The 22,796-nt window shown below is 44.7% G+C and overlaps 1 long non-coding RNA gene across 5 annotated transcripts in view; it reads right to left on the bottom strand.

The window, feature by feature from the left end:
- Window positions 1-22,796, bottom strand: part of LOC147579518 (uncharacterized) — a 40,184-nt gene that overhangs the window by 8,148 nt on the left and 9,240 nt on the right. For 3 of the 5 annotated variants that reach the window (XR_015254033.1, XR_015254031.1, XR_015254032.1), the window contains exons 4-6: window positions 14,986-15,158; window positions 11,669-11,759; window positions 1,251-2,406 (exon numbers count right to left, since the gene is read on the bottom strand). This is a non-coding gene — a long non-coding RNA (uncharacterized LOC147579518). Of the gene's footprint in view, window positions 1-1,250; window positions 2,407-11,668; window positions 11,760-14,683; window positions 14,785-14,985; window positions 15,159-22,796 lie in introns of those variants that run through there. The other 2 variants (XR_015254034.1, XR_015254035.1) reach the window with 2 other exon arrangements.

Raw genomic sequence — 22,796 nt, 5'->3', positions numbered from 1 at the left:
AACCTCACCCCCAGCGCCCCAGCATCAAGCAAACTAAGAGTAGTAACCATGGAGCCAAAACCACTTCAGGTTTAATGGCAACCTGAAGTGAATGATGCAGATTCTCCAAGTGAAGATAGACGATCTTCTAATCTAGGAGGGGGATAATAATCAACTGAAAGGTCCTCCTCGGTAATACTCAGGATCAAAAAGAATGAAATCTTGCCATTTGCAACAGTGTGGATGGAACTAGAGGGTATTATGCTGAGTGAAATAAGTCAGTCAGAGAAAGATAACTATATGTTTTCACTCATATGTGGAATTTAAGAAACAAAACAGATGAACACAGGGGAAGGGAAAGAAAAATAAGAAAATCAGAGGGAGGCAAAGCATGAGAGACTCTTTTTTTTTTTTTTTTTTAATTTTTTTTTAACATTTATTTATTTTTGGGACAGAGAGAGACAGAGCATGAACGGGGGAGGGGCAGAGAGAGAGGGAGACACAGAATCGGAAACAGGCTCCAGGCTCCGAGCCATCAGCCCAGAGCCCGACGCGGGGCTCGAACTCACGGACCGCGAGATCGTGACCTGGCTGAAGTCGGACGCTTAACCGACTGCGCCACCCAGGCGCCCCGAGAGACTCTTAAATACAGAGAATAAACTGAAGGTTGCTGGAGGGGTTTGGGGCTAAATGGACGATGGGCATTAAGGAGGGCACTTGTTGGGATGAGCACCGGGTTATATGTAAGTGACGAATCACTAAATTCTACTCCCGACATCATTATTACACTATATGTTAACTAACTTGGATTTAAATAAAATTTAAAAATTAAAACAACAGAAAAAAGAAAAGTCCTTCTCCTCACACGGGCTGGCTTCACAAACGTGTAATGGGGGCAGTCCCCCAGGGCCCACGCTCAGAAGGACCTCACGTTTGCTGTAACACTCTGCTTCCCCTTATCTCCCATCGGGCCCTGCAAATCAGGTAGCTGGTCCCACAGGCATGTCATACTTGTGTCTGTGTAGGACTAAGGGTTAAGGCAGCAACTAAATGCTCGGGCTCTCAACTTACAAGGCAGATGCCTGATCTGTTCACTACATCAGACAAAACTCGGCAGAGAATTCTCCCCCCTCCCTCCCAGGGCCCCAGCACATGCACAACTGCCAGTCCCAAACTGTAGCTCCATCACATCCGGGCGGGACCACGCCATCAGTTGGAGAAGCTAAAGAGTATTCCATTGCATTTCAGGGAAATAAATTAGGACTCAGCAGACAGGCTTATATGCGTTTTTACCACGGTTCAGTGAATGCAAGAGAAAACCTCAAAATGAGAGTGAACAAGTGTAAGTTACGTTCTTTAACAGACTCAACGACCACCATCAGAATAAAACAGAAAAGTCAAAAAGGAAAGGGAAACGACACTACACAAGAAGATGAAAAACTGCCTTGTAAGGTGGCTGTTTAAGTGAGGGTTTAGGAGGTTTCAGTGAGGTCTCATTAAGCAGAGCCTCTAGGACATTTCCTGCACATAATCCTCCTTTTCTCCTCAAAAACCCTCTTTTGTACACTCTTCTAGTCTTGCCCAGTAAGTTACAACCTTAAGTGGCATCGACCCCTCTGTTTACTTCAATGTCCCAAATCCATATGTTGGAGTCCTAACTCCCAGTGCTTCACAATGTGACTGTATTTGGAGACAGAGCTTTAATGAGGTAATTATGATAAAATGAGGCCATATGGCGGCCCCTACTCCAACATGATTGGTGTCCTTACAAGAACAGGAGATTTGGACATAGACGGGTACAGAGGGAAGGCCATGTGAGGATACAGGGAGAAGCTGTCTAAAGCCAAGGAGAAAAAGAGTCCTGAGTTTTATTTATTTATTTATTTATTTATTTATTTATTTATTTATTTATTTATTTATTTTTTGAGAGAGAAAGAGGCAGAGAGAGAGGGAGAGAGAGAATCCCAAGCAGGCTCCACACTGTCAGCACGGAGCCTGATGTGGGGCTCTAACTCACAAACTGTGAGATCATGACCTGAGCCAAAACCAAGAGTTGGATGCATAACTGACTGAGCCACCCAGGTGCCCCCCAAAAAAGAGTCCTCAGAAGACACAAAACCTGCCAACACTTTGACCTTGGACTTCCAGCCTTCGGAATTGTGGGAAAATAAACTTCTGTTGGTTAAGACACCCAGTGTGAGGTACTTTGTTACAGCAGCCTGAGTGGAATAATGCAGCTAACATCCTCAGAATTCTGGTTCTTGCACAGAGGCAAGCCTGGGCCTCCCACTGAAAAGTCTTTTATCAGAAGACACCTGAAAGAGGCATCTCTTCAGGAATCTGGTGCTTAGAAGCTTTCCACAGGCATTCAGCCAGGCGTCTCTTCTGGGGATTTGCTGCCTGTGTGTAGACAGAAGCCACTGTACTCTGTGGAAAGAAGGAGGGTATATATTTGGGTGTCATCAGTCACTCAGGCCAGCCCAACGTACTGAACTGCTCACATACTTCTGGGCCCTGTTCCAACCTCAAGAAAAGGCTTTTCTTAGTTGTTTTCTTAGTCCTTGCCCTGAGCAGCAAAGTCCACGCAAAGTCGGTCTTCTGCCCAATGTCCAGGCTGAATTAGCACCCCAAGTTCGCATAAACTGCTGGTCTACTTGTATTCCCTAAGGAAGTTCCAAGCCAAGAGTTGGAGATAGAGGATGTGTCTTACCATCTGGGTATTTCTAATTCCTGGAAGAATTATGTGGAGTCATGCAATTGGGCTCAAGGTAGGACTGACCAGAAGACCTTATTAGATCATTCCTAATAACATTTCCACAGAGTTCTTGCATTGCCAACACTGTGTTAAGCACATCACATACATTTTTTTTTCTCCCAAGAAAGATTTCTGTAACACAGAGGACCCAGACTGCATCGAGAAAAGCAGCAAGAATCAGGTCCATGTCAGGAAAAGAGCTTTGCCAGGTGATCAAATGCTTTTTCCATCACATATCAACTGCTTCTCACTGGATATGCACCTGTGTACCTGGACCATCAGGTACATAGTAACTCCTATCTCCTGAACCCACCCTCTCTAACATGTATTATTCAAGAGTAATAGTTTTTAATGAATTTAATTACTTATACCCTGTCTTGTGAAAAGTATTTCAGACAACTCCTAGATGGATATATTGCATATGGCAGGATAGCATTCACTGATTCAGTATGCACTGAGTACGTCCTATGTCCCAGGCACTGTGCCAGGTCTGGAGAAACAGCAAGAAACAAAGACATGAAGTCTTTTTATCTATGCACCTACACAATTTCTGGAGCTCCTCATGTCTTCGTGTGGATTCAAGTTACTACCTGGTGTAATTTAATTCTAGCCTAAAAAACATCATTTACTTACTCATACAGGGAATATCTGTTAGCAACACATTCCATCAGGGTCTTTGGGTAATATCCAGGGATATGTTTATTTCACCTTCATTTTCATTTATAGTTTTGCCAGATAAAGAGATCTTGGCTTACATCTGTTTTCTGTTTGAGTATTCTGAAGCTTTCCCTCCAGGGCCTCCGGTCTCCTTTGAATGAGAAGTCAGCCATTCATAGTTTTGTACTGTATTTGATAAGTTGTTTTCCTCTTGCTGTCTTCAGGATTACTTCGTTTTTGTCTTTTTTTACAAGTTTATTTATTTTGACAGAGAGAGAGAGAGAGAGAGAGAGAGAGAGAAAGAGAGAACCAGCAGGGGAGGGGCAGAGAGAGAGAGGGACAGAGGATCTGAAGCAGGCTCTGTGCTGACAGCAGTGAGCCCGATGTGGGGCTTGAACTTATGAACCATGAGATCATGACCTGAGCCAAAGTCAGACATTTAACCAACTGAGCCACCCAGGCACCCCTCTGTCTTTGCCTTTAAGCGGTTTGTTTATAATGTGTCTAGGTGTAGTTCTTTTTGTATTTATGATATGGGAATTCATTGAGCTTTTGGGCCTGTGGGTTAATGCTATTCATCAGTCATTATTTATTCAGACTGAAGGGAATCTTCAGTCATTATTTATTCAGATATTTTCCACTCTTTTCTCATCTCTTTCTGAGACTCCCATTACATGTATTTTGGTGTGCTTAATATTGTCCCATGTCTCTAAAGCTCTGTTTTTCTTCTATCTTTTTTCTCTGTTTTGCAGATTATATCCTTTCTACTGCTTTATCTTCAGGTTCACTGATTCTATCTTCTGCCATCCCACATCTGCTCCTGGGCCCACTAGTGAATTTTTCGTTTTGATTATTGGTACTTTTCAGTAATCCAGTATTTCTGTGTGGTTCCCTTTTATAGTTTTTATTTCCCTGTTGAGATTCCATATTTGTTTAGTATCAGATTTTCCTTTAATTTTTAAAATATGGCTTCCTTTAGTTTCTTGAACCTATTTTAAATAGCTGTTTTGAAGTCTTCATCTGCTAAATTCAACATCTGGTCCCACTCAGAGTCAATTTCTATTCACTGCTTTTTTTTTCTGAGTATGAGTCACACTTTGCTATGTGTTTGCACGTCTTATAATTTTCTTCCTTCCTTTTTTTTTTTTTTTTTTTGGTGAAAACTGAAAGTTTCAGGTAATATTTGTTTTAGGTAATATTTTAGTAACTCTGGGTTCTGATTTCTTTTCCTGAGGGTTTCATTTTATCATTTGACACTAATCTGCACTTGAATGGCAGAACCTCTCTTCCCCACATTTGTGTAGCTACTGATATGTGTGTGTGTGTGTGTGTGTGTGTGTGTATGTGTGTGTATGTGTAGGTTTATTCTTATTATTTTTATTTCTTAGCCTTATTTCCTAGGGGTTGCCCTGTTTCTGTGTGGCCCAATGGTCAGCCAGTGAATTTGGGCAGAGGTTTTTCTCCAACACCACAGGCCCGTGAAGCTTCCATCCCGCACATAGATGCGTGTGAGGGTTGGGGATGGCGTCTGATGTTTAGCCAGTGCTAAATTGCTTTGGTTTTCACTTTCTGCTGGGCTGTCTAGGGTCTCTCATGCACATGCACGTAGGTTCCCAGGAAGTCGGGGATGTGTGAGAGCCCATCTCAGTCTTCCTAAGGCTCTCCCATTCCAAGATTTCCTGTTAAATTTATGGCTGGTCTGTTGCTTACCCCAACCAGGAGCACATTCTCACACCTGCAGTGCAGTGAAGTTTCCCCATTAGTTTCCTGCCAAGTCCTCTGTTATTGTCCACACTGCAGCCTTTCGCCCTCTGCCCAAAATTGATTTGCTCCCTTTGGCAGCAAACTTGTTTTTTTGTTTTATTTTTTCTGGTCACCCCTTGCTGATAAAGCTGGGGACAGAACTGGGGAGGAGGGCAGGGATAGTAGCAGAACAGACAAAAAGGCTACAGGCCCCGCCATTCCTTCCTGAAGCTCTAGCTATTTTTCACGAGTAAATGCTTCTCAATTTGTTATCTGCCTTTGGCCAATTTCCAGGGCCCAAAAATGACTGGGTTTTTGTTTGGTTTGGTTTGTTTTTTCCAGTTTTCAACTTGTTCTGTGGGGAGTGGGTCCTCTGGACCTTTTTATGCTGCCATAGCTGGAAGGTTGGCCTCCAAAGTGCTTTTTCTTAAACATTAAATGGGATGGAGCATAAATTTCCCAGTTGTCCACTTTCTCCACTGCCCCTATAGCCCTACACTTGTTTTGCTTCATTAATTTAAATTACCTGCCTGACCCTCGAAGGCATTTGAGCTTATGAATTATGGTGCACAAGGCTGACAGCTAGATAATGTCCTAAAAGTGTAATGGAATGTGCAAATAGTGCTAATCCTTCCACAAACATCTGCCTTACTAAAAGGCCGGTGTGCCAAATTCTCTGAGATAGAAACCCATTCAATAGGAAGTCCTCATCTTCAAAGGCCCTAAAACCCTGGGAGAAATGAGGAGCATGGATACAAAGAGGTAGCTCACAATGTAATGCCTGCAGTACACGATACACACGGGAATGTTCTCTGTAGGCTGGGAAAGACAAGAAATGATTTCCTGAGTTTATGACATACAGACCCTTTACATGGCTCAGAAGGTTTCTTTTCAATTACTAAATATTACCTAGGTATTTCTTTTTTTTTTTAATTATTGTTTTTAATGTTTTTATTTTTGAGAGAGAGAGAGAGAGAGAGAATGCAAGCAGGGGAGAGGCAGAGATAGGGGGTCAGAGGATCTGAAGCAGGTTCAGTGCTGAGAACAGAGAGCCCGATGCGGGACTCAAACTCCCAAACTGTGAGATCATGACCTGAGCTGAAGTTGGATGCTTAACCAACTGACTGCTTAACTGACTGAGCCCACCCAGCCTCCCCACTTAGGTTACTTTTACTTAGGTACTTGGAATTAACTTGCTTCAGCGTGGAATATTATGGAATGTTAGCGGTCACCTTGCTGTTAGTGATGGAAAGTGGAGGGTGAACAGAATCAAGAACCAGACGTAGACTCTAGTCCTACCTCTACAACTGCTTAGCTCCGAGACTCTGGGCACATCATCTACCATTTTAAGAAAGCAGCTCCTGCCTCTGTAGAAGGAGGAAGAGTTGGGGAAAAGGAAATTTGCAGTTCCAGTGTTGTGTGGAAGGTAGCCTTTTTCCTATAGTCTTGAGATGATCTTCTCTTTGTTCTCAGGTAGGTAAGGATTGGTCACCAGATTTGCCCAAAGCAATAATCCCCAGAATGATTACGTAGGGCCCCTCAAGGTTTCTGAGTTTATTTTAGTAACATGTATTGAAAACCTGATGACAATTATGACATCTTTACTGGGGCTTGGGGGGAATGTTACTCATAAAAGCACAAAAGGTTGCACATAATCTCAGGGGACTGACACACCCCTAGAAACCCAAGTTAAAGACTCTTGAGAGAAAATGATGGAAAAGAGATCACAAAGAGCCTCAAATTCTTGGATTCAACTCTGGCTATTGTAAGCTTCTCATTCGTTTTAGAACAAAGTAAAACAAAAGTGAAGGTTCGAATTAAAAAGTAACCTAGAAAAGTCTGTTCTAGAAAAACGAAAATTGTTTATGGCTGAGAAAGGCAGACTAGAGAATAAGAAATCCTCTCTTAACAGACTCCCCAGGCCAAAGGAGGAATGGAAAATTAAAGACATTAATACTTCCCATAGCAAAAGAAGGAAAAACTGCAGGAAATGATTAGTAAGACTGCAACAGCAATTATAACCAAAGACAGGAAACTGAACCAGGGGGGCTTAGCTCATTAGTTAATTTGAATGCAAAACTACAGGGGAGTGTTTGGGCTTGGATGCCTCAAGAAGGCTTTCATCCTTCCATAGCAAGAGTACTCTGAGATCGTTTGAAGAGTCACAAGGCTCCATCATGCCTCTTCTTTTTGCCCTCCTCCTCTGGGAAAATGGAGAAATGATTCTGCCAGGTTAAGCGAGCATTTTTTTTTAAGTATCTTCCACTGTTTTCTTCTTCTTCTCCTTTTTTTAAATATTTATCTTCGAGAGAGAGAGGAAGAGAGAGAGAGAGATGGAGTGCCAGTGGGGGAGGGGCAGAGAGAGAGGGAGACACAGAATCCGAAGCAGGCTCCAGGCTCTGAGCTGTCCACAGAGAGCCTGATGCGGGGCTTGAACTCACGAACCATGAGATCATGACCTGAGCCGAAGTCGGAGGTTTAATCAACTGAGCCACCCAGGTGCCCTAGGTGAGGATTTGTTGTTTGAACTTCTAGAACATTTTCGTTTGATGTTCATTTGGAAATCTAGACTAGATACTTTTATAGAGAACCTGCCCAAGACCTAGGGTAAAAACGTGTCTGATAGAGACCCACACTAAGGATAAAAGAGCCTGAGCCCAGGGGCCAGCAGGTTCCATGTTTGCTTTCACGTTTAATGATGTGTGCTGCCCAGAGCTGGTGTGTCAAAGGTCACAGGTAGCCAAGTACCCAGGGCAGGGGCTGTCACAGTCACAGGCAATACTGTCATTACCTGCGTGCAGTACTACAGCTGCATTTAGGGGCTCCCTTGGTCACTTGGCAAGGGGTATGGCATCAGATGCAGAAGGACAGAACCCACAGCGCTTAAGGACTTTGGGAGAAAAACTAAAATACAACAGCCTGCGTGTTGGCACCCAGAGCTGTGCTTTTGCTATCTAGAAGGTCGTCGAAGCAAGCAGCACCTGAGCGCGGTCTGAATCGTCTGGTAGTGGTGGATAGTGCCACGCAGGAACGCTTCCAGAGAGTTCCCGTGTCATCTCTGTTCCGTCCCCCAGTAACACCATTTCTGGATCAGATACAGCAGATTGGTCCATTTTAGGCAGCTCACTTGGAAGTTTTAGCACCTCTACGTGGATATTGTAGTTAAGACCACCAGTGTTCACAAAGTTTCCATCCATTTCATTTGTTTTGAGTTTTCCACCAGTCACTGATAGGAGAAGCAATGGTGAGGCTGAGCAAAGTCTATCTAAACACGGCCCTATCTTCTCTCGAATTCCACGTTTGCACATCCATCTGCCCACCCGAGCTCCACTTGAGTGTCTAATCAGGCATCACAAATTTAACAAATCTAAAACAGAACTATTTTTTTCATGTTTGCCTATTTATTTTTAAAGTGGGGCGAAGGGCAGAGAGAGAGGGAGAGAGTGAATGTCAAGCAGGCTCCACGCTGTCAGTGCAGAGCCTGATGCTGGGCTTGATCCCACCCACCATGAGATCACGACCTGAGCTGAAATCAAGACCCTCAACCGACTGAGCCACCCAGGTGCCCCAAACAGAACTCTTGATTCTCTCCCCAAACCTGCTCCTTCTCCAAGTGTTCCTAAGGGAAAAACTTGGAAGTGCCCTTGATTCCTCTTACTGCCTCCCATGCCACATCCTATCCATGTTCCCTGACAAATTCTAGGCTCTACTTTTGGGGTCTGACCATCTTTCACGACCCCTTCTGCTACAGCAAAGTCCAGGCCACTGCTTCTCTCACCTGGAATAATGCAAGACCTCCCCTGGTCTACCTTGACTCTCTACACACTATTCTCCACATAGCAACAGTGATCCTTTGAATGCTAAGTTAGATCCTAACACCTCCTATTCAAAATCCTCCAAACATCCCATCTCTCTCTGAACTTAGTTGGTCCTTGCCATAGCCTGTGAGGCGGTGTTCCTAGCCGCCATCCTGCCACCCCCTCTCCCTCAGCCCTTGCCCTCCAGGCTGCCAGCCTCCATGCTGTTGCCAGAGCACTCCAAGCTCACTCCTACCTCGGGACTTTTGCACATACTGTTTCCCCTGCCTGGAGAGCTCTTCCCAAATCCCTCAATACCTGCGAGGCTCACCTCCTCACCTTCCTTCGGGTCTCTGCTCAAACATCATCTCATCAGAGATGCCTTCCCTACCACGCTGCCTAAAATAATAGCACATTTTTGTCTCTCCCTTAACCTTCTTTGTTTTTTTTTATGGCAATATCATTACCTAACATTACTATATATCCTATGTTTTTAAAATTATTTATTTGAGTGAGAATTTTTGTCTTGTTTCCCCGCCATGTCCTAGGACCAAGAATGTGTCTGGCATAGAATAGACATTCAATAAATATTTTTTGAATTAATGTTACTGGGTATTCTGCCCAAGTGGCTGTATACTGGTAATACTTATTTTCTTTTATATAGTGAAATATCATACATACAAAAGTACATACAATGCATATGTATGATTTAAAAAATAAGTGGATACCCATGTATTACCAGGAAGTATATCAACAGTATCTTCTGAAGTACCAAAATAGATTTCAGACCAAGTCAAGTCCAAATTCTTTCACATTATGAGTCAGTTAGGACTCTCTTTGATGTAAATATCAGAAAAGCTAACTTAAACTGGCTTAGACAATAAGGAGATTTATCATATAAAGCCTCATTAAGGAAGAAAAGAAAGAAAGAAGGAGAGAAAGAAAGAAAGAAAGAAAGAAAGAAAGAAAGAAAGAAAGAAAGAAAGAAAGATAGATCCAGAGGTCAAGGGACCTTTAGGCAATGGTTAATCCAGTGCTTAGAAGATGTCATCAAACAGGGCACCTGGGTGGCTCAGTCGGTTAAGCCTCCAACTTCAGTTCAGGTCACGATCTTGCAGTTCATGAGTTCAAGCCCCACGTCGGGCTCTGTGCTGCCAGCTCGGAGCCTGGAGCCTGCTTCGGATTCTGTGTCTCCCTCTCTCTCTGCCCCTAACCCACTCACATTTTGTCTCTGTCTCTCTCAAAAATAAATAAACATTAAAAAAGAAGGTGGCACCAAAGAACTGTTTCAATCCTTCTCTCCATTCTGCCTTCATTGGGATCAACCTCATCCTAAAGCTAGCTCACTAATGGTGACAAGATAACTGCGGACAGATGCAGGCCATATGCTCTGTTCCATGTCTAAGAGAGAGCAGGTATGCCTTTATCAAGGCATCATAAGCTAGAGATGCTGAGAACACTCTGATTGGACCTTCTTGGGTCCATATATCACCTCTGGACCAATCACATGCCTAGGGGAATGCAACGTGCTGACTGGCTTAGCTATGCTCAAGGGCTCCAACCTCGGAGCCCCAGGTAGAAACATGTGGATCCTCCAGCAGAAATCAGGGGCTGTTGGAAAGGCAGTAATGCAAGCTGGGGTGGTATTCATGAATGTCTACTGTACCGCTGTTCGCCAAAGAGCCCCTGACACCTGGAGTTCAGAGCCAATTGTATTTAGTTGTAGACATAGTCTAACAAGCTCGGCATCTGCTCTCACAGCCCACGGCAAGGGGCAGAGACTCAAAATAGATAGACTAGTGAAAACAGGCAGTGGCACCAAGTAGACACACGATCCCTAAGAACATGATCATTTAGCCCTAAGGGGAAAAAAACCACAGTGGCTCATTGGTGACAGGACTGGATTACACCTCCTAATGCAACGGTAATATTATGATGACCCTACATCCAGTGGACAATGGTTAGGAAGAAAAAGGGATGTTTAACGGATTTTGAAGAGATTCTATCAAAACAGCGACTATTATAAGGTAGACACTCCAAGAGATAAGTTTCAGTCCTCCCAAATGAAGCCAACTAAGTGAGCTGCTGTTAGCTGTAATCATCAAAATTATAGTGAGAGGAGAGCCATCTTTTCAATGGGTTTAGGGAATTTCTACCTATTCCAGGCCTGTTATTAAAAGGAAATCGTAGCAGTTTAATGAGCAAAATGAGTGGTTGGGGTTTTGTTTTGTTTTGTTGTTTTGCGGGGGGGGGGGTTGTTATTGTTTTTGTTTTTCATAAAAAGAAAGTAGTCCTTTTCAAACTCAAAAGCTAAAAGGGGGAACTTAAGCTTTGGCTCACTATCTTTCCCACTTCTAGTAAGAAGTATGTTGGGGGCGGCTGGTGGTTCAGCCCGTTAGACGTCCAGCTTTGGCACAGGTCATGATCTCACAGTTCATGAGTTCGAGCCACATACTGAGCTCGGCATTGGCAGTGTAGAGCCTGCTTGGGACTCTCTCTCTCTGCCCCATCCATGTGCTCTCTCTCTCTCTCTCTCTCTCAAATAAATAAATAAACTTTAAAAAATAATTTTTAAAAAGTATGTTGGAGGTAGATATTTACTTTATACTTACTGGGAACCTGAATTTATTTTAGCTTGAATGTCCCTGACTGCATTTTGAGCAAGGAGGCAGTGGGAAGCATGGCCCACAGGTTTGCACATGGAGAAATCAAGACACGAACTAATGAAATAACTCACCTCTGGGGCTCTGTGGGTCCACTCGATGGCAGAACTTCCAATGTTGGTCCAACTCTTATTTGTGTGAGGCTGCTGATTTTGTTTTCAAGTACTAAAAATAAAAAAGAGAGGAATCAAGATCTGAGACTAAAGAGGAGCCAGGACTCTACATGGGGACTCTGCATAGGGGATTTTATTCCATTTGAAAACTCACTGCGACGTCCCACAGTCCATAATCACTTTTTTTCTTTAAATCTTTTACTTCTTCCATTAGGCAGACTTAATTAAGAGTAGAAATAGAGGCACATGGGTGGCTCAGTTGGTTCAGTGTCCGAATCATTGTTTCCTCTCAGGTCATGATCTCACAGTTCGTGGGTTTGAGCCCCACGTTGGGCAGTACAGAGCCTGCTTGGGATTTTCTCTCTCTCTCTCTCTCTCTCTCTCTCTCTCTCTGCCCAACCTGCTCATGCTCTCTCTTTCTTTCTCTCTCTCTCTCTCAAAATAAAATAAGTAAACTTAAAGAGAGTAGAAATAGCAGGCTGTTCCCCAAGTGATACAATCTGAGAGCCACTTGAGAAAGGTGTTCACTCTGCATTCTCCACCACCATTATGAAGTCCCACCAGTAGAGATTACTGGCACGGAGGTGGGAGGGACAAGGTATTTTTCCACTTTCAGGGGCCTCCTAATAAATGGTATATATTCCTGAGAGACCTGATAAGACCTCCAGCTGCAAGAAGCAAGCTGAGAAGGGTATGTGGAAGAGAAGTGAAGGGAGCAGAGTTAGACCAGCTGGTTACTTTTACCTTAATCCAGCCTTACCTACTATTGTCCTTAATCCCCCACCTTTCTGAGTCTCCCTAATCTGGAACCCTCCACCTAAACTGTCATTCCAGAGCACTGCAACCCTTGCCCTCCCTCTCTCCCAGGCCCTGTATGAGTCTGCTTGGAATGCCACAACAAGGTCCCACAGCCTGGGACGCTTAAATAACAAAAATTCACTTCTCAGCATTGTGGAGACTGAAGTCTGAGATCAAGGTGCGGACGGGGCTGATTCCTTCTGAGGCCTCTTTCCTCGGCCACCTTCTCTTCGTATCTCCACAGGGCCTTCCCCCTTGTCTGGGTCCCGATCTCTTCTTCTTTTTTTTTTTTTTTTTTAATTTTTTTTTAATGTTTATTTATTTTTGAGACAGAGAAAGACAGAGCATGAACGGGGAGGGTCAGAGAGAGGGAGACACAGAATCTGAAGCAGGCTCCAGGCTCTGAGCTGTCGGCACAGAGCCCGACGCGGGGCTCGAACTCACAGAGTGTGAGATCATGACCTGAGCCGAAGTCGGACGCTTAACTGACCGAGCCACCCAGGCGCCCCTCCCGATCTCTTCTAATAAAGATAGCAGCCACACTGGATTAGGGGCCACCTTAATGAGCTCATTTTAACTTAATTACTCTGTTAACCGTGGTCTCCAAATTTGGGCACATTCTGAGGTACCAGGGGTTAGGGCTTCACACGTGAATTTGGGAAAACCCAAATCAGTCCACAACGATATCTGGCCTTAAAGAGTCCCCTCAGGGGCACCTGGGTGGCTCAGTCGGTTCAGCATCCAACTCTTGGTTTCAGCTCAGATCATGATCTTACAGTTTGTGAGTTCAAGCCCCACATCGGGTTCTGTGCCACCGGTGGGAAGCCTGCTTGGGATTCTCTCTCTCTCCCTCTCTCTCTGCCCCTTCCCCACATGAACTCTCTCTAAAAATAAATAAACTTTAAAAAATAAATAAAGAGTCCCCTTAAAGTCTCTTGACTCCTTTTCTGAAATATTGACCCTGAATCCACTTCAAATTTACTGTAACAGGTTTCTTTGAGGCAGAATTTTCTAGTCTGAATGGCACCCCTCCCCACCTCCCCAGCCTCCCAAAAACATTAGGCAGGACACAGTATGTTTAAACTTGGAGGGCAACCTGCCTGCAACTTGTGAGTTTGTTTGCTTGAACAACTGGGTTCCATGCGGGGTACCCTGAACTATCCCACGGGACAACTGTCTGGATTGGGCCTCTCTGGTGACAGGCACACTAGGATTTCTGAGGAGCTGTGGGCCCAGGCAGAGAGCTGCCTCCTGCTAGCAGCTGACCAGAAACGAGAGCAATTGAGAATTAAAGGGAAAAATTGCCCCAGCACCGAAATAAAAGCAAAGGCCCTTGCTTCCTCCCTTGGTTGCATCCTGGGGATCGCAGAGATCTCTACGGCAGCTAGCCCAGCTCTCTGATTGAGGCTATCCCTCAGGCTTTAGTTCTGAGGGATACCTGGGCTGCATACCTTTGTAAAAGAACGGCCCTGTGTCAGGTTTGGACTGTCACTGAGCACAGGCTGGAGGTATTTGTGGAGTGCCATCACTCCAAGGCCCTATGGTAGGAGCAGCTCCCAGCTTTCAGCCTCTTCTCTGAGCTGTGTGACCACACCCTGATTCAGATAAACGGCCTCTCATCCCCCTGCACCCCACCCCATGCCTCGGCCCCACTACCCTGGTCACTGGGCTGGTTTCGGAGTCCAGAAAGCACGAGGTAATTTCTACACATATTCCATCCACTCGGTGGCCACCACGCCCAGGGGCGTCCTCTCCGCTGTTCAACCTGGAGAATTTAGGGCTGGACGGCAGTCCTGTGCAATGACCTTGAATCAGGGCCTCACAAAACAGTGTGCAGGCAGTCTCAGTAGTTCACAGACGCACCCTTAACTAACCCAAGAAAGCAACCTTCCCTGTGGAAGAAAGGAATACCATCTCCTTTTCTGGAAATCCTTAAAAATCGGCGAGAGGTTCATCTTGTTTGAGCTGGAGGACATGGGACTCCAGAGGGGACTGTCTCCTGGAGCCCGGCGTTCTCCTTGGATCTGCGCCCGGCCCCCTAACACTGGTCGAGCTCAGCAGGGACTCCTCCTCCGGACCTGGAACCGTGTCCCTCAGTTGTGATTCCTCTGGACACCGTGGCCTTTCCCTCACCCGGCTCCCGTGCTGTTGGGGTCTCGCTGGTCCAAGAACACTGACCGTGCGCTTTGCTTGCAGTGACCCGCTGGTGATACCACACTCTGCGGATCTCGTGCTCTGAGATGCTGATGCTCTGCCCGCGCACGGGTTCCTGTGGGCCCCTGTAAGGGGGGAGATACATCAGTGGCTCAGAATCGACTCGACTCTCTAGACTCATCCACTGTGTCCTTTCCTCCTGGTTGCCATCACACTGGCTGACTGCACTGTCAGCAATCACCTTCCATTTGCCCACCTTGCATTCCACCTTGCATTTGCCCACCAGCCTTCTGCCCTCCCTTTTGACCCCCTAGTCTCTTCCTTACCCCCTTCCGTCTGGTTTCCGTGTACTGCAAGTCAGTTTCATTTTAGAAATGGCGAGTTAATTCCATGTGCCAGGTGCCACGGGGGAACGAAAATGCACGGCCCTGGCTACAGAGAGATGAGATCCGTGGGGTGCACAGAAACAGCCACGCCACCAGGCAGAACGTTCCAAGCCCTGCAAAAAGAGAAAGAGGAAGAAAGGAGAGGAAGTTGTTTGGGGAACACTCGGGAAATCGCCATGAAGGAGGCGGCATTTAAGATGAGCTTCAAGGACCAACGAGGTCTTTGACAGGCCAGGACGTGAGTCATTCCTACAAGCGGGGCAGGTGGGGGGCGGGGATGGGCAGGGGCAGCACAGAAAGTATCCAGGCTGCAGAGGAAGGGAGAGATTTGAGGGAGGAGGGGATGTGGGGGTCACATGGAGAGGAATGTCGCCCTGGAGAGGCCGGCTGAGCCTGGTGAGCCACTGAGTGAATGAGCAGGACCCACTGGGAGGAGTATTCACAGGTCAGTAACTTCTCACCGACTAGGCTTTGTTCCAACTCGACTGCCTAGCAATCACAAAGGAATTGAGTCCTACAACTGCGAGATCCCCAAGTTCTTTTATGTCAACCTTCTTGGTCCTGGGGCGTTCGTGAAAACTGAAAAAGTATAATTCAGGGGGCTCATAATGAGTCAGTGATTTCAGAATCTGCACGTGAGCAGGGTCAGGAGTCTTCCTTGTGAGTCTCCCCTAAGGAAAGTGTGAGCACCTGTCAGGTCATCCAAGCCTGGGGAGCGGACTGGGGTGCTGCCCTCCCCTCCCCCAGCCCCCCTCTGAAAGCCAGGGGCTGCTCCAGCAGCTGTGGGGGGGGGGACCTCGGGCCCTCCCACCTCAACCCCTCTCCTCATCGGCTCTGACTTGGGGGAGAACCGGGTCATCACTTCACCATCCTGACACGGCTGCCAAGAAGGCTCTGTCCCCGGAGGACAGTTTTGGCTGTTCCTGGACGGCAAGCGCGGGTGAAATGGAAGGCGGTGGAGATGGCAAACAGTGCGTCAGGGGATAGCGATCAGGGCCATCCCCTGATAGCCCTGAGGAGGGTGGTCACCACAGGCTGCTGCTGAAATGTCACACTGCGCTGGCACACGCCGGTCCTCCTGTTTCAGTTACTAGATACTTTTTCCCTTATTTAAACATATCCAGTCGATGCCATCCTGTAGGTATCTCTTCACTGGGCAAGAAGACAAAAGCTATATGTTTTTAAAATACATTTAAATATGCTTTTCCCTCTGCAAACCAATGTGTATGGCTTTTTTTTCTTTTCTTCTCTTTTCTTTTCTTTTCTTTAAATGTTTATTTGTGTATTTTTGAGAGAAAGAGTTAGAGAGCAACCACGGGAGGGGCAGAGAGAGAGAGGGAGAGAGAGAGAGAATCCCAAGCAGGCTCCATCTGTCAGCACAGATCCCCATGCGGGGCTTGAACTCATAAACCATGAGATCATGCCCCGAGCTGAAACCAAGAGTCGAACATTTAACCGACTGAGCCACCCAAGTGTCCCTATGGTTTTTTTTTTTTTTTTCAATTAATTATCTGAAATCTACTTTGCCAAAAATCATAGCCTGTCATCTTATAGCCTTGTTTTAATAATACACTGCTTTTAAGGACGCCTGGGTGGCTCAGTTGGTTGAGAGTCCAACTCTTGATTTCAGCTCAGGTCATAATCTCATGGTTCGTGGGGTTGAGCCCTGCATAGGGCTCTGTGCTGACAGCTCAGAGCCTGGAGCCCGCTTCAGATTCTGTGTCTCCCTCTCTGTCTGCCCCTCCCCTGCTTGTGCTCTCTCTCGCTCTCTCTTGCTCTCACTCTCTCTCAAATATAAATAAACATTAAAAAAAAATTTAATAATAATAATGCACTGCTTTTATAGCAACTCTACCTGTCAGGCAGTGTCCCTGAATTGGCAAAGGTTTTTCTTGTTTTTTGAAGAAAGCTACAGGTTGGGGATCAGGAACCATGTCCTTCTTCTGGTTCTCTTGGAGCTTCAGTTTCTCCGTCATCTACTTAATGAATTAGTGTTGGAAAAACATTCTGAGACAGAGGCATGAAAACCACTATAGGGCCAGAGGTACGGAAGTAGCTCATCTTAAGCAAAAGAAGCATTCCTGTGTGCAACATAGGCTTTTTTTTTAAACATTTATTTTTGAGAGACAGAACATGAGTGGGGGAGGGGCACAGAGTGAGAGGGAGAGGGAGGGAGGGAGGGGGAGAGAGAGAGAGAGAGAGAGAGAGAGAGAGAGAGAGAGAGAGAATCCAAAGCAGGCTCCAGGCTCTGAGCTGTCAGCACAGAGCCTGAAGTGGGGCTTGAACCCAAGAACCGGGAGATCATGACCTAAGTCAAGTCAGATGCTCAACTGACTGAGCCACCCAGATGCCCCAAAAACAGTCTAGTTGCTTAGAGATACATTAAATTGAAAAAAAAATCTTGACCACGTCGTCAACATTCCTTGAGTAAATGTAGCTAGTGTTTTGTAAGGATATTCTTTTAATGTCCCTTGACCTTGGGCAAAGACTCTCATGCATATGAATCACCAGGGGACTTCCTCCTCACCCAAAACTTGGACCTTATGAGGCTTTGCTCTTTAAAGTGTGGTCTTTATGACAGCATCATTGGCATGCCTTAGGAGCTTATTAGAAATGCAGGATCTCAAGCCTTACTCCAGAATGCATCAGGACCTTATTTTAACAAGATTCTCAGGTGATTTGTATGCATATTAAAGTTGAGAAATATGGCTTTAAGTGCAGAATATTTGAAGTCTTTTTTTTTAATTTAATTAATTTTTTTTTTAATTTACATCCAAGATAGCATATAGTGCAACAATGATTTCAGGAGTAGATTCCTTAACGCCCCTTACCTATCTAGCCCATCCCCCCTCCCACAAACCCTCCAGCAACCCTCTGTTTGTTCTCCATATTTTAGAGTCTCTTATGTTTTGTCCCCCTCCCTGTTTTTATATTATTTTTGCTTCCCTTCCCTTGTATTCATCTGTTCTGTGTCTTAAAGTCCTCCTTGGGGCGCCTGGGTGGCTCAGTCGGTTGAGCGTCCGGCTTCAGCTCAGGTCATGATCTCACGGTTTGTGAGTTCGAGCCCCGCATCAGGCTCTGTGCTGACAGCTCAGAGCCTGGAGCCTGCTTTGGATTCTGTATCTCCATCTCTCTGCCCCTCCCCAACTCACGCTCTGTCTCTCTCTCTCAAAAATAAATAAACATTAAAAAAAATTTTTTTAAGTCCTCATATGAGTGAAGTCATATGATATGTGTCTTTCTCTGACTGATTTCGCTTAGTATGATACCCTCTAGTTCCATCCACGTAGTTGCAAATGGCAAGATTTCATTCTTTTTGATTGCCAAGTAATACTACATTGTGTGTGTGTGTGTATATATATATGTGTGTATATATATATATATATATATATATATATATATATATCACATGTTCTTTATCCATTCATCCATCGATGGACATTGGGCGCTTTCCATACTTTGGCTATTGTTGATAGTACTGCTATAAACATGGGGGTGTATGTGTCCCTTCAAAAACAGCACACCTGTATCCCTTGGATAAATACCTAGTAGTGTGATTTCTGGGTCATAAGGTAGTTCTGTTTTTAATTTTTTGAGGAACCTCCATACTGTTTTCCAGAGTGGCTGCACCAGCTTGCATTCCCACCAGCAGTGCAAAAGAGATCCTCTTTCTCTGCATCCTCGCCAACCTCTGTTGTTGACTGAGTTGTTAATGTGAGCCATTCCGACAGGTGTAAAGTGGTATCTCATTGTGGTTTTGATTTGTATTTCCCTGATGATGAGTGATGTGGAGCAGTTTTTCATGTGTCTGTTGGCCATCTGGATGTCTTCTTTGGAGAAGTGTCTATTCATGTCTTTTGCTCATTTCTTCACTGGATTATTTGTTTTTTGGGTGTTGAGTTTGATAAGTTCCTTATAGATTTTGGATACTAACCCTTTATCTGATATGTCGTTTGCAAATATCTTCTCCCATTCCGTCAGTTGCCTTTTAGTTTTGCTGATTGTTTCCTTCGCTGTGCAGAATCTTTTTATGTTGATGAGGTCCCAATATTTCATTTTTGCTTTTGTTTCCCTTGCCTCTGGAGACGTGTTGAGTAAGGAGTTGCTGCAGCCAAGGTCAAAGAGGTTTTTGCCTGCTTTCTCCTCAAGGATTTTGATGGCTTTCTGTCTTACATTTAGGTTTTTAATCCATTTTGAGTTTATTTTTTGTATCTGGTGTAAGAAAGTGGTCCAGGTTCATTTTTCTGCATGTCGCTGTACAGTTTTCCCAACACCACTTGTTGAAGAGACTGTCTTTATTCCATTGGATATTCTTTCCTGCTTTGTCAAAGATTAGTTGGTCATACATTTGTGGGTCTATTTCTGGGTTCTCTATTCTGTTCCATTGATCCGAGTGTCTGTTTTTGTGCCAACAACCTGGACATTCTTAATGCACCAAAGGCCCTCACAACTTAAAGATACCTTGTAGTAAATATACTGATAAAATAAAAAATTATTTGGCCTTCTTAGAAATGTTTCAAACATTTGAAATTTCTTAACACAACTTTTTTTTTAACAGAGTGGAAGTTAGAATGGCTTATTCTTGATCATGTCTTCCCACTTATTAAATTAGATGACTCCTTCCTTACTAGTATATCCTAGTTAGCTCGAGTCAGATTTTAATTGCTTAAACTATTCAATTTATGAATCTACCGGGTCTGTTCCTCTTCCCAGGAGAGGAAGGGGAAGGGAAAGTCAATGAAAATTAAATGACCTAATTTTGCTCTTCTTCCTAAACTTGGGAAATGAGCTGATGAAAGACAAAACTCAAGCCTATCAGGGACTTGTTGGTATAGTTGTGCCCCTTATCCATGGGAACACATTCCAAGCCCCCCATTGGGTGCCTGAAATCAGAGATGGTACCAAACTCCACATACACTACATTTTTTCCCATATATACACAACTATGATAAGGTTTAACTTCTAAATTAGGCACAGTAAGTGACTAACAACACGAATAATGAAGTAGAACAATGATGATATACTATAATAAAAGTTATGTATCATATCGCGCTGTACTCGCTCTTCTTGTGATGACGTGAGATGATCAAATGCCTACATGATGAGATGAAGCAAGGTGAATGACATACCACAAGGCTCCTGGTGACCTTCTGACCATCCATCAGAAGGAGGGTCATCTGCTTTGGACCTTGACTGCGGGTGACCGAAACCATGGCTGAGGGAGAGGGAAGAATTACTGGATATGTCAACTGGCCCTGCGATCCTCAAATAGTTGGTTGGAAATGTGCATATTTAAATACCCCCATTGAGAATAATTTTTCTCCCATCAGAACGCATAGTTCCTAAGGGTTTGTCTGCCCTTCCTGGGAGAGACAGAGACTGAAGCGAACTCTGTGCCCTGGCCAGCTCTCCCTATCACCTGCATGGCCCACACTCCCTTTTTGTCCCCCCACCAGTCTGGTTAAGGGCTTCTGAGTAAAACCAAACGAAGATGTGAAGATGGGCAAGACGATGAATCCTGTGTAGCATGAATCCTGTAGCCTTATCCCTTTACAGTTTCTGGGCTTTTGCTTCGATGCAGGGCTTCAGTCTGCCCTGGAAAGACGTGACACTTTACATAGGTGAGCTTGACTCAAAGAATTGCTCTGCTTTAGATTTGCCTGAAACATGGAAGCAAAGAATCTTCTCATAAGTATAAAACAGTGCTTTGTATTTAGCATTTAGCAATTCTTTATGAAATCCTTAAGGAAAATGCTTGAATATTTCCATCAAACTCTTGGTGGATTTGTACACAGTTCTCAACCTTTCTGTAGCTGGGATATGCATCTTCTGGTTTTTCTTGTCCCTCTTAGTACCTCCTCAGCTGACTCCACTCAGATGAATACTTAAGGTGAGATTTCCACATTTTGAATGTTTGTAACTATTCCCTAAACTCTCATAAAGGTCATACTTTTCCCCAATACTAATTTGAAACCTTGAAAATAGTCAGCAACAGAAGCACAAATCCTTTAACCAACTTTATAGAGAGAGGTGCTTGAATCAGGCAGAAGAACTCATGTTCGGAAGGCAGCTCCAGGGGTAAGGGGAGCGCAACAGACAGAATTCTCACTCACTCAGACACTTACTACGTGCGTGAGTTTGAGCGAATCATGGAACCCTTTTTGAACCTCAGTTTCCTCACCTGTAAAATGGGAAGAATAATACCTTCTAAAGACTATTATGAGAATAAAATGTGTGTGAATGAGTTCTGTAAACTGTGAAATGATATAAAGATATGCAGCATGATTATTACTATACCCCTGAGATATGAGAGGGTCACCAGGCCTCTTAAAGAGCTTAAGAAAGAAGCTTAGAGCCCAAGAATGAAGCCAAAAGGTGAGGGCCGAACCCTTCATGGCAGTAAACAGATGCAGCTGGCCCCGTGAGTGTTCTCACATCTCTGAAGCACAGGCACTTCATGCCACAGGTTGATGTCCTATTTATGAACATTATATAATCCGAGAATCTCCATGGCTTCCTACTTCTTAAGGTCACTCCTTTACTTAATATCAAAGTCAATGACTTAGGTAGTGATGATGGCAGAGCTTAGAACACATATTTGCCTAACATACCTAAGGGCACGGGGATTTGCTTTCTTACCCACACTGCAATTGATTTATCTGCTGTCCTCTGACTCCAAATGATTATACCCAGCTCTATTTTACTTCTCCTTGCTTTCCGGAAAATCCTGGGCTATGACCCTTTTCATTCCCCCAGAGCCCAAAGAGTGTTAGGAAGTTCAGGAGTTGCACAGGAATGCCACACAATTTGCAAACTCTTCAACTTTACTGTCAGCCATCGTTCTTCTGAAGTCCCGCATTCCCACAAAGGGAATGTTTTATGTGTCTCTCCATTGACCGTGGTCTTCTGTCATGCTGTTAGCTAGCCCTCCCTGCTTCCCGCCTCTCTTGACCCTTCCATTTCCTCCTTTAGGATCCCAATCTCCTTCCTGAGATGCCAGTGGAGTACCCCTGCTTCCAGATCGTGCAGAATGATTTAACTGTGTGTGTGTCTATACTCCTCCCAGCTCAAGAAATCTAAGAAGAGAGGCTGGCCTTTCACAACCAGAGAGGGTGATGGATCAACGAATGAATTTCATGAATGAGATGCCTGGCACACAGTTTAAAACAAGGTTCCCAATGGAAACCAGAGGAGACATTCAGCTTGTTCAATGGAATGAATAATGCCCAGAGGTGGCGATTTTTCAGGTCATCGTCATGGAAGTAATATGTGAGGTCAGGCTGATGAATGTCTTTGCCCAAGGAGCAAAGAGCATCTTTGCTCTGCTTGAAAGATTCAACTTGGGGAAAAATACTTAGATTTAATGGATGATCCCAGCTGTCAGAGACTGAAAATCAGGTTGGGACCTAAGAGAACACAGCTTCAGAACAGTTGTGAGACTAGAACCCAGATGATAAGGGTTTAAGAAATAAATGGGGGGGGAGGGCGCCTGGGTGGTTCGGTCAGTTAAACATCCAACTTTGGCTCAGGTCACAATCTCATGGTTTGTGAGTTCAAGCCCCACATCGAGCTCTCTGCTGTCAGCGTGGAGCCTGCTAGGGATGCTCTGTCCCCCCTCTCTTGCCCCTTCCCTGCTCTCTCTCTCTCTCAAAAATAAATAAACATTAAAGAAAAAAAGAAATGAATGGGAGGTGAAGTGATGAAGGCAATACATATGTTCAGCCTGCTATATTCTTATGTGAATCATTAGC

This window comes from Puma concolor, chromosome B4, assembly GCF_028749965.1.
Source record: "Puma concolor isolate L17-30 chromosome B4, mPumCon1.1.hap2, whole genome shotgun sequence".
NCBI classification, from domain to species: Eukaryota; Metazoa; Chordata; class Mammalia; order Carnivora; family Felidae; genus Puma; species Puma concolor.
Note: the sequence above shows the minus strand (reverse complement) of the source record. Positions and strands in the feature narration are given on the sequence as shown.